This window comes from Ursus americanus, chromosome 35 (assembly GCF_024610735.1).
Source record: "Ursus americanus isolate L20-20 chromosome 35, mUrsAme1.1.p, whole genome shotgun sequence".
NCBI classification, from domain to species: Eukaryota; Metazoa; Chordata; class Mammalia; order Carnivora; family Ursidae; genus Ursus; species Ursus americanus.
Genome location: NC_142161.1, coordinates 10,810,352 through 10,823,035, shown reverse-complemented (window position 1 = coordinate 10,823,035; position 12,684 = coordinate 10,810,352).

The window sequence follows — 12,684 nt, the reverse complement described above, 5'->3', positions numbered from 1 at the left end:
TCATCAAAGAATACACTTTATATAACTAGAATCATTTAAAATATATTGAAACTTGTATCATGGTCCAGAATGTGGCCTATCTTGGTTAATAGTCCATATGTACTCATAAAGAATTCTGAAGTTCTTTGTTGCGTTTTTATGAATTCAATTAGGTCAAGTCAGTTGATTACCTTGTTCAAGTCTTTTATATCCTTACTAATTTTCTATCAGATATAGAGACCAGTGTTTTAAAATCTCTGACTGTTATTATAAATTTGTGTATTTGTCTTTGCTGTTCTATCAGTTTTTCTTTTATTTATTTTGAAACTCTATTATTTGGTGCATACATGTTTAGGATTTTTACATAATCTTTATGATCTATACCTTTACCTTTATAAAATGGCCTTTTATATCTCTGGTAATCCTTCTTCTAGAGTCTACTCAGTATGATATTAATATATTAGTATAGCCATGATAGCTTTTTGGTTTGCTTGTTTATTGTAAGCATGATTTATCTATTTCTATCCTTTTACATTTCCATAGAAATTATACAAGCCAGAAATCAGAGGAGCAACATCTTTAAAGTACTGAAAAAAACACCCCAAAACAAAAACTACTGTCAACCCAGAGTTCTATGCCTCATGAAAATCTTTTTCAAAAATGAAAGAGAAATAAAAATATTCCCAAACTTTTTCAGACTTTTATTGCCAGGAGAATTGCATTATAAGAAATGTTAAGGAAATTTCTTCAGACAGAAAGAACATATACATGATACCAGATGGGAATTTAGATCTATGCAAAGAGATGAAGTGTTCTAGAAATGGGTAAGAATGAGCACAGCATTATAAGTTGTTTCCAGGAATTGTCCATTACTCATGTCTCTTCAGCCTTTAACTGTAGTTTAAAATTTAAATGTAGTTCAGCAAATTTATGACAGATAAAATAAATGGAAAAACATTTCTTATTATCCTCTGAAATATTACCAATTCATTTTTCTACACCTCAGGTTTACAAGCTATACCTTTTATGCATGAAATATTTTTCATTTCACATATGGAATTCATAGTCAATATTTCCTATTAAAATAACTTTACAGCCCTTGTGTTTTTGTAAACAGAGACATAAGTCATAGGGCTAACATCATTTACTAACACTCTGGTGACCATCAGAATGAGTATAAATGACATTTTGACTGAACAAAAATCCAGTAATATATGGTTTGAAACCATTTATGTCTTGGGGTGCCTGGGTGGCTCAGAGAGTTAAGCATCTGACTCTTGGTTTTGGTTCAGGTCATGATCTCAAGGTAGTGAGATCAAACCCTGAGACAGGCCCTGTGTTGGGCATGGAGACTACTTGGGATTCTCTCTCTCCCTCTTCCTCCCTCTCCCTCTGACCCTCCTCTCCCTAAAAAAAAAAAAAAGAGAAACTATTTATTCTTGGATCTCCTCTTTTAGAATATTCATTTATTTAAAAAATTTATTCATTCATACAATCAATAATGATTATTGAGTGCCATGTAATATTCTAAACCCTGAAGACAGAAGAGTAAACAAAATCCTTATTCTCATGGAGCTCATATTCTAGTGGAAAGAGACATAAAATAAACAAGTAAACTATATATATATATATAGTATGTCAGAGGATGGAAAGTACTGTGAAGAAAAATATAACAGAGCAAAGTAATAGAGAGGAAGGAGGGAGGTTTTAAAGTGTGAGATCATTGAAGTCCTTTCTGATAAAATGACATTTGAATAGCTATGAATAAGGTCAGAGAATGAGGCCCTGAGACAGAAATGTGCTTGACATGTACTAGGAATAGGAAGGGTGTCAACTGGTTGAAACAGATTGAAGAGACAGAATTGGAGGAGATGAGGTAGTTGGGGGGACCAGATTATGTACACATTTGGGCTATAATAATGACTCACTTTATTCTGTATGAGATGGAAAGCTACTGAAAGGTTTGGGGCAGGAAAGGGACACCATTTGACCAGTGTTTTAAATGTATAACTTCGGCCATTCTGTTGATAATAGAGTGAATGAGCATTGAGAGAAGAAGCAGGAAGACGTATTACAAAGATAACATGACATAGGGAAGCTTTAGATCAACTCTATGCACCTTGTGCTCTGCTGACAATATAATACAAGCGTCAATTTAAGGAGCAGCTGAACCAGTGCTACTTTGGAGCTTTCGGGGTTTGCAGCTCTGTAAAATGGCCTTTGTGTCCATTTGGCAGCTACTCTGAGCAACTGTTCTAAGCATTTGGGTTGCAGTTCATTTTGGTGTTGTTCCAGTTATCTACTGCTACCTAATAAATATCCTTAAAACTTAGAGGCTTAAAATAATGACATTTGTTTTGTTCACAAATCTGTCATTTTGGCAGGGCTTGTCATTTCAGATCTCTGTTCCACTTGGCAATAGCTGAGAGGGCTGGAATCATCTGAAGGCTGGGTCATTCACATCTGGCATTTGATGCTGTTGGCTGGGTTCTTGGCTGTGGTTGTGGTCAGAATACTTACATATAATCTTTCCATGTAGCTCCATGGCTTCCTCACAGCATGGTGGCTTAGTTCTAAGAGCCAGTATCCTAATGGTGGCTGGGTTCCAAGAGTGAGCCAAATGGAAGCAATATCACCTTTTCTAACCTTGCCTTGAAAGTCATGCAACAATCCTTCTGCTGCCTTCTAGCCATTAGAAGCAAGTTTGTAAGGCCAGCCTATATTCAGGAGGCAGGGAATTGGTTGCCACCTTTATAATAGGAAGAGCATCAAACCCCACTCTGAGGCAAGTTGAGTTGACAGACTGGATGGCCTTAGTAATATCTCTAGGCCTTGATAACAAAAACTTTCTTTGCCTAGCTTTAAGAGGACACAGAGTTTTGGAAGAAAAGCATGTGAAATATAAGGTTAAAAAAGAGAGAAAGCATCAGAACCAAACTTGATAGTTTATTTTCCCAACAAACAGCTGAATCCTTGTCACATTTTAGGAATCCCAAAATGCAAGTGCAAGTCTTTGAAGAGCTCATGGTCTAATGAAGAGAAAACACACAGACAGATCGTGAGGTCATCAATAGAAGGGTCCATTTCTCACTCTGTATTCTCAGTGCCTAGCACTGTTCCTGCATATATGAGACACTTAACAAGTGTTGGATAGTTGAATATTCTACTGTAACAAGTGTTATATAGAAATATTTAAGAGAGTACAGAGGGGGGAAATATACCATAAGGGGCTTATAGATTTTGCAGAGGATGTAGCATCTAAATTAGGTCCTGGGGGTGCCTGGGTGGCTCAGTCAATTAAGCTTCTGACTCTTGGTTTCTGCTCGTGATCTTAGGGTTGTGGGATTGAGCCCAGAATTGGGCTCTGCACTCAGTTCTGAGTTTACTGAGATTCTCTCCCTTTCCCTCTCCCACCCCCTCAGCCCTTCTGCCCTTCTCCTGGCTCACACACACACACACTCTCTCTCTCTAAAATAGATAAATAAAAAAACCTTTAAAAAATTAGATCCTGAATAATAAAGAGGCATCAGAAACAGGTGCGAAGACTTAGAAGCATGAAAGACCATGACTGGTTAAGAGAACAGCAAGTTCAGATGACTATGTGGCTAAAATATAACCTTGATACAGAGTAGGCACTCAGAAAATAAATTGCTGAATAAATGAACGGATGAAGAGTGTTGAATGGTCAGCCTAGAAAAGTGAGGTTTATGTTGGGTTGTGAATCTTTATGTCACTTAGAGAATGTTGGAATATATCCTACATGCAATATGGAGCTATATGTTTTTACACAGGAAAGTGATGTAATCAGAGATGCATTTAAAAGAGAGACCTCTTGTAATAAGAATGGATTGAGATGAGGGACGATTGAACCTTGGTAGGCCAGACTAGTTTGGAAGCTACTGCAAGAGTAAAGTAAGACAGTAAAGTAAGAGGAAGAGAAAACAGACAAAAGAGATAGTTTTGATGGTGGAATTGATAGGATTCGATAACTTGATTAAATCTTGGGGAGTAAAAGTGAAGGACAGGATACTTCTTAGTTTTCTAGTTGGGTGACTAGATGATGATTATGCCACCAAATTAAATAGAAAATATGGGGGTCAGGATATGCTTTGTATGTTTTTGTTTTGTGTGTATGTGTGATATAATCTGTTCAGTTCTGTGTATTGTACACTAGATCCTCAGGTGGGATATACAGAGGGAATGACTGGTTTACATTTAGAATGATGTATGTAGCCTTGGTTTTTCTAGGGCCCACAGGCTGGAACATAAAATAATATTCAAACGAGAACTTAAAATTGGATCTCATCTAACTAACTGGAAATCTAGCTTCATATTGTTTCTTCCTGGTTCAAAGATATTTCTGAGCTGTTTAATGTGTCCTATAAGGTGGTGGTAATAACATACTTCTTCAGTAATAACTGAAACATTTTCTCAGTCTTCCCCCTCTGCTATCAATATCAAGGACTGGTACTGCGTTGAGCACTGATTCTTTTTTATTTTTTTAAAATATTTTATTCATTTACTTTTATAGAGAGAGAGAGAGAGAAAAGGAGGAGAGAGGAGGGGTAGAGGGAGAGAGAAAATCTCAAGAAAACTCTGCACTGAGCACAGATCCCCACAGGGGGCTTGATCTCGTGACCTTGAGATCATGACCTGAACTGAAATCAAGAGATAGACACTCAAACGACTGAGCCATTCAGGGACCCCTTAAAGATTTTATTTTTAAGCAATCTTTACACCCAACATGGGACTTGAACTCACAACCCCAAGATCAAAAGTTGCATGCTCCACCGACTGAGCTCCACCAGCCAGGCATCCCATCACTGATTCTTTAAGCCAGTTCTTGTTTCTGTTTCATTCCCTGATTTTTCACAACCATCGTGGGGAGCTGAGATGACAACTCAGAAATTTCTGAAGGTGGCATGGCTGTTCTTCCATTCTAATTCAGGAGACACTGTCATGATGAAATGAGAAAAAACACTCTCCCCAGCAGTTGTGTGCTGGCCATGGAGGTGGGCCTCCTACACATCCCTTCGAGATAATCTCTTGCTACTTGCTTATTGACTAACAGGCTCCAGCTGCTGCACCTTTGGATTTGCTGTGGCATTTTTGCCGAAGTTATGCTTCTTGCTGCTCCCAGTCAATGACTGAGCATGGCTGTGATACTAGAACTGAGCTATCTCAGCCCAACATCAGACTCCTCCAAGGGCAACCTTTGCTCTGAGACATCCCAGTGGTTGGGCCAAGGCTTTCTCAAAATGACACTGTAGTTTGAAAATCTTCCTGCCTTGTGATTCTAAGGCTCTTCTCATCGCTTCCTGTTCTTTCCCTCTTTATCTTTCACAGGTGTTTTTTTCCCAGGAAGTTTCTTATACATCTAGTCCTATCTGGGCATTTGATTTTTGGAAGACCTGAACTGACACGAGTGGTCCCGAGAGTGGGGCTGTGAAGCAGGAATTCCTACTATCTGTGTGTTCCCTTCCCCCAAATCAAAGGTGAGACTTTTTTTTTTAAGTGGTTCCAAGTTGGTAGTTCCAATGGGCACTTCTTACTTGCAAACCCAAATCTTTCTGAAGAAACTCACTTTAAATTTGGTCCTCAAATAAATTTCATATATTAAGTTCCAATAGGTGTGAGTTCACAATAAAAAAAATCACAAAACACATGAAATATATGCCTTTCGAGAATAAAACTCATATCTATAAATGGGAACAAATGGAGCAAAGATTCATCACAATTCATAGATTGATAATGCATATAAATGGAATAAAAGCAAGAATTACAGACATAAAATAAGGTAAAATTTCTTGAATATTTTAGCTTATAACAACTGAAACAAAGGTAGGATCCTTGAATTCTGGTTTTGTCAGGAGAAAGAACATGGGATGATAATGAGAGGCAATAAATAATAAAATTAGTAAATTCTTCAATGCCTAGAATTGTTCAGAAAATATACCCCGTAGAAGTACTCATGCTCTCCAAATGGTATTTTTAAGTCATTTAATAAAACTTCTCTTCTTTTAAAAATGAGTTATCATTTTATATTTGCAGAAGTTTTGACACTGATGTCTTAAAAAAAAAATCCAATACCCTTGAGACTGGTGTATCTAATTAATAAAATGCTCTTTGCAAACAAAATAAATTTGGCAAAATTCATGCCACAATTATAACATTGAGATAAACATTTGCATCAAAGCAATTTGATTTCAGATGTTGCATCAAATAACAAGCTGAACACTTCACACTGTATTTATAGACATTCCAAGAGACTAAATTATGCATAATTTATTGTAACTTTGAGCTTGCCACTCACTATGTAGTGTTAGCAGCAAATACTGTGGGATACATTGAAGTATCAAAATAAATTATGGAAGGTGGGAGAATATGTCTTTAAAGCTAAAAGCCTCATCAGCTCTTTTTGTATTTTCTACAAAACAAGAATTAAAGCCCTGTCTATTAAGTTAGCAAATAATGGTAAATAAAAATAGTCTTGCGACCAATTCATTCTAGAGTTTCTCACCACAAAGATGCTTATTTTTCCAGATAAATTTGACAAATACTTTGGTAAGCTTGAAAGTATGGGTCTTTTCTTATGTTTCTCTCTTCCATGTTTTGGATTTATCTGTTTTCTCCAGATGATTTCTGTTATGGATTATCAGCTGAAAACAGCAACACAGGCCTAGATTGTATAATGAGCATATCAAGGTTATATATCATTAGACCCCTTAAGCTGCATCACCACCAGCAGGTCCAGTTCAGGAAACTGTTGAGTCATTCTTTTCAGCTGGGACAAATGTGGGACCAGGGGCTTCTTCTGCTATGAAGAGGGAAGGACTGGCCTGAGACATTTCAGAGAAGGCAGGGGCAGCAGCCTCTTGCAGCCCTACACCATTAACATCCTGGGATCTCACTGGGGATGAAGAAACACAGGAGAAAGTGCAGGAGATTAGGAGTGTGTGAATTGCCTGATATAAATGTGGCGTTCTTTGCTCATAAGAAGGCACAGAAGATGTTTTCAAGAGAGACCACTGTCAATTCAGACTCTGGTGCCAGGAATGCAGAGACCAAAAAGGGATGGAAAGAGAACACTCGAGGTTTTAAATAGATGTGAGATATGGTAGGTGGAAAATGTGGCTTCAGAAGACTTTATGAGTAGAGGTGTCCCAAATGCAATTTCTAAAATTGAAGGAAAACAGGAATGTTTCAAGTATGTATTCTCTGAGAGAGGCAGTGCTGCAGTATGCATAAACGATGGATTTCCCATTGGTTCCCCCATCCCTTCTGAATCTGGAATTATAGGGTCACACATCCTCATGGGCTCTTTCTCCTAAGTGAAATTTAAGTTCACAGATGGGAACTGGCACGGATTAACTAGCATCCCAGTGAAACTGAAGCCATTAAGTGTTTTTTTTTTTTCTTCCTCTCTTCTGGTGTGTGTGTGTGTGTGTGTGTGTGTGTGTGTGTGTGTGTGTGTTTTGTTTGCTATGGTTTATGGCTGGTAAAAACCATGTGGGCCCTGATTTTAGTATTTCCTAATTTGGTTGCATTGGTTTTGTTTGGGAAATGATATGTAACAAATAATTGATGCGTGTGTTGTTAAATTGTTAAAGCAGTGGTCACGTTTGTTCTGGAAGTTAATTGTGCTTTGTAAATTTTTTGTTGAGTGTGAGGTTTGTAATCATATTCTTTATTCCACCATGCTGTACCTTTGGCATTTAAAAAAAAGTAGACATGATATGTTTGTGGTCAGAGAAACTCAGTTGTGTAGACGCTGAAGAAGCTACATTAATTCCAATGGAAGACTGCAGGGGGTCTATTTTTAGTATTGGAGCTTGCTTAAACCTATCATTGTGATAACCAATTTTTCCCAAACACAGGACACTGTTCAGTGGTGCCTTTAGTAGGAGTGTTATGGTAAGAGAGTTCGTGGCCAAACAAGTTTGAGAAAAACTCTTTTGAGCAGACTTATCCCATTTTACTTTTTCCTGCAGAGATTCTCGGTTTTTAATCCGTTAATATGGATTTTTATTTTTTTAAAGAGTTATTTATTTATTTTAGAAGGGGGGGGAAGGGCAGAATGTTCAAGCAGACGTTCTGCTGAGTGGGGCCCTGGACAAGGGGCTTGACATGGGGCTCCATCTCAGGATGCAAGAGATCATGACCTGAGCAGAAATCATGAATTGGGCACTTAACCGACTGAGCCACCCAGGCGCCCCTCCTATGCATTTTTAAACACCAAGAGGGAAATACACAATGCAGTATTTCCATGATACTTTTGGTCATAGAATACTTTAACATGGCATACTAATGAACATCTTTTAAATAGTTTCTTAGGAAAAGAGTTGAAGAAACATCAAGCTATGGAAAGGGACTTAGCTACTGGTTGTTGCTTAGTTCATAGCCTGGGGCTTTGGATAAAAGCTTCTTGGTAATAAAGAAGGGAACTTTACCTGGCTTTGGGCTCTGCCAAAATTCCTTAGGCATCTTGCAAACGGGCTAGGGAGGTAAGGGTAGTTTGGACAGAGGGAAGGGAAGGGAAAGAAGAGGTATTATGGCAGGACAAAATACAGGCATTCAGAAATCTTGCATCCTGGCCAAATACTGTTTCACTTCCACCTTTGACAGGTCTTACTGAATCAGAGAGATCTGGGTTGAAATCAAAGCTATACTAGCTATCAACAAGGTGACCAAGGGAATGTTACTTAACCCCTTTAAACTTCAAGTTTCCTCATCTATAAAATTGAGGTATTATAACTAGCTCATTGAATTAATGTAAAAATTACTAACAACCTACCTGGCACATAATAAGCATTCAATTAATACTCATTGAACAAGTGTACCTAGTTTAGTGTCTGGCATATAATCCTCAATGAATAGAAGTTTTTATGCTTACTACTATCATTATGAGGTCTGAATCCTAAATATAAATGCAGTCAGAATGGACATCAGTGCTGAGAAAGATGTATTCACCAAACCTAATTTTAGACATGCTTATGGATATTTTTTGAAGGGATCATATATGGGTCTATAAATTATCATAGAGCTAATTCTAGACTTACAACATATCATAAGGAAGTATTAAGTGCCCAGATTGAGGAGGAAAAATGTACCATGCAACCAGGGCAGCAGACATCTCATCATTGCTTGTGGTAGGTTAAAAATGGGCCCAAATGTGAATAATAAGTTCTCTGCTCATATCGAACTATCCTACACACCAATGCCAGAGGAATCTTCCCAAATCTCAATATGTCAGTTTGCGGCTCAAAACCTTTAATACTTACCTATTAATGAAGCCATGAACCCCAGTTAGAATCTGGTGACAGTTATGGATATCTTCCCTAGAGAAATGCATGTATGCTTATGCACAGAATAACTTCCCTATTCTAAGAAATTCTTGGACACACCCAAAACCCATATGAACCATGCATGTGTCCATGGAAGCCACCATCATAATTCCTGGGATTGAGTCTAACGAGATGTAGTCCAGTATTTTAATCTTGACATTAAGACTCCATGAAACCGATCTACAATAATTTTATTTTCTATCCTTCCCACCCCTGTTGACCACACACATAAACTCATTTTTGCAGGGAAAGGATTTATCCACTGTCTTTCAAAAATGCCACAGCCGGAAAATTCTTGTCTCCCAATCTTGTTTGTAACTATTCCTCCAGCCTGAAATACTGTTTTCAGTCTTCTCTGGTTATGTAATTCCCACCCTCTCTTTAAAGACTATTTTATTTTATTTTAATTAATTAATTAATTTTTAGAAGGGGGGGAGCAGAGGGAGAGGGAGAGAGAGAATCTTAAGCAAGCTCCATGACAGCAGGGAGCCAGACATGGTGCTTGATCTCACAACCCTGAGATCGTGACCTGAGCTGAAATCAAGAGTCAGATGCTTAACTGGCTGAGCCACCCAGCCACGAGCCACCCTAAAACCATTTTAATCCCATGTATTCCTTTGAAGCCTTTTTCAAGCAAAGGTGACCATCGAAAAACCACACCTTCCTCAGAGTTCTTATAGTATCTGCCTTTATCATTTGATAATACATGTTCTCTTTTATCACCTTTGGGTACACATATGTCAAGTCTCTGCTTTGTAACCAGGGACTGTGTTTTATTTCTGGGCTCAAGAGTGAAACACTACAGATAGTAGTGCTGTGTTTCTTCAGACTGTATTAAGATCTTTCAGAAAACTTATGAAATTAAGCCTAATTCTTCATATAAATACAATTACCTGATACAAGCATGGATATAAAAACAAAATGACATTTAAAAAAAAGGTGAAATGTATTTTTGAATTTGGAAGAATTACAATCATTTACCACTAGATGGAGGAAGTGATTTTCTTAGTCTCTGAAATTGAAGTTTTTCCTTTGAAGAATTACAAATGCTTGCTTAGGCCTCAGATTGTTATGGACAGGAATTTATCAGATTATCAATATCTTTAACAAAACTAGTTTTCTTCATAGTTTTATAAAGAGTATTTTGTATCATCCTTTCTCCAACCCCCACCGCTAGCAAAGGCAAAACAAAAAAAGCAAACAGGTAAAACTTGTGTGAAATGAAACCCATGAAATAAGTGATTTAAAATATACCTTTAGACTCAAGAAGAAATTTTATTATGATTTCATTGCATGTTAGCGTAACTAATGTCTTTTTATAATAAGATAAAATAAATGTGCTGAAGTTTATAGACATTTATAGACTTCAGTGTGTTTCGGGGTAACATGCTGTTTGACTGTATTTACTGCTAGTGTTGTATTTTAGACATCAAACACGCCAACTTTTGCTTCAATTTACTTTTGTTTTGAAAAGCCCTTTGTGTTCCTTCAAAAAGGTAAACTTGCAACTTGGAAAAAAATGAAATCTATATAACAGTGAAAATCACTTTTCACTAAGAGCAAAATTGGTATCATTGCAATTGGTTAGAAAGTGAAACCCTTCACCTTTCTTTCTTTCTTTTTTTCATGAATGTTGTTACTTTTCTATAACTCTAGCAGAAATGTTAGAATTATCATAAATGAGCTTTTGCGCATGCTGTTATTTCATCTTCTGTAAAAAATTTCAATCATATTCTTAATGTTTCTGTTTCCAAGCCAACTGTTTAATGCTCAAGGCTTTATTTCGGATTGCAGCTCAGACTATTCATTTATGCTAACAGTAGAGCTTGAACAATACTCTTAAATTAAAGAAAATGTAATTTTGGGATTTGTCTTATAATTTACCATTTTCAAAAAGCACTCTCTGGAGAAATTAATAGCTTAAATATTACTGGAATAATGAGGATCAAGTTTGAGGAAAATATAGCTTGAAAGTCTATTACTGAAAATGATGGAAATAGGCATTTTTGTATTGCTATCTGAGCAAATATAATACCATACCATTTATCTCTAATTATCCCTAAGAAAAAGAACAAGAAGCACTGAAAAAACAAAGAATAAAGATTTAAATGGATCTGTTATTCTCCTGCTTTCCCTCACCTACTATTTCTGTTATTATAAATATTAACAAAAATCAGCAAATAGAACTAGAGAGTAAAAACAGAAGGCTGATATAGTCTTTGGGCCAACAAAGAGCTTCTACCTAGCACATTGAAAAATCTTGAGCCTATTATTCTGGGGAAATATCCTCACATATAATCCAAATGTTCATTTTCAAATCCATTCATGTTCAATGAAGTGTGTGATTTTTCTATTCAAGTTAAAGAAAGCCAGATTGAGAATTTATCTAAATTCAGCTAATTACATTTGGTCAAGCATTGTCCTTGGCACGATTAATCTCCAGATCTAAATTTTTGTACTTTTAATCAGCTATGGCTGCAGGGGCCATTGGCTGCAAAAATAGGAATTTTAATTACCTCAGGATACCGTGCTACCACTAGACCTTTATATTTTTGTGTTGCTTCTTCCTGTCTAAATAAATGGTTAGGTTTATGCAACAAATGTGTCCTAACGAGGTAAAACAGGGACAGACAACATGGAACAGTTCAGTGAGATTAATTTGTATCTTAGTTCAGCTTTGTCAAGTTTAGAACTTAATTTCTGAATGGTAGGTAGCTTCTGAAAACCGTTTGTGTTGTATCTCTTATGGCAGAGTCATCATTTGGGCTGGGCAGTTTCACCACCACCCAATTAATTTTTAAATTATACCACAAGGAGTTGACACATTGTCTTGATGCATTTATATCTGTGTTCTTGAAGCTTTGATGTTTCACTTACCGCTGCCTTCCCCAACTTGTGAGAAAGACTTCTCTCCTTTGTAAAGGCAGGGATATGAAACAGAAAAGAAGCAGGCAGAATTTTTACACCTCCTCTTGTCAGTCTGGATGATTCACTAAGCTTGGTAGGCTGTATGCCCTGTATCAATACAATTACATAATCATTACCTGTAAGTTAAATCACTTCACACACCCACTGGCAAAAATATAACAATAAAGCTATTCTTACGATTTTTCCCTTTCAAAGTAATTATATATAGTTGAAAAACTAAACTGCCTTCAAACTAATGTAACTTCAAACATTACCTTTCCCCTCATAAAACTTTTTGCTCCTCTTATCTTGCACTATACTGAATTAAAAAAAAAAAAGAGCATGGTGAAGAGATGAAATGAATTTCTCAGCTATTCAGCAGATATATCCAGAAAAAAAATAATGGAAACTGGTAGCATTTTCACATTGCCTAACAGGTAGTAGGTGCTCAAAA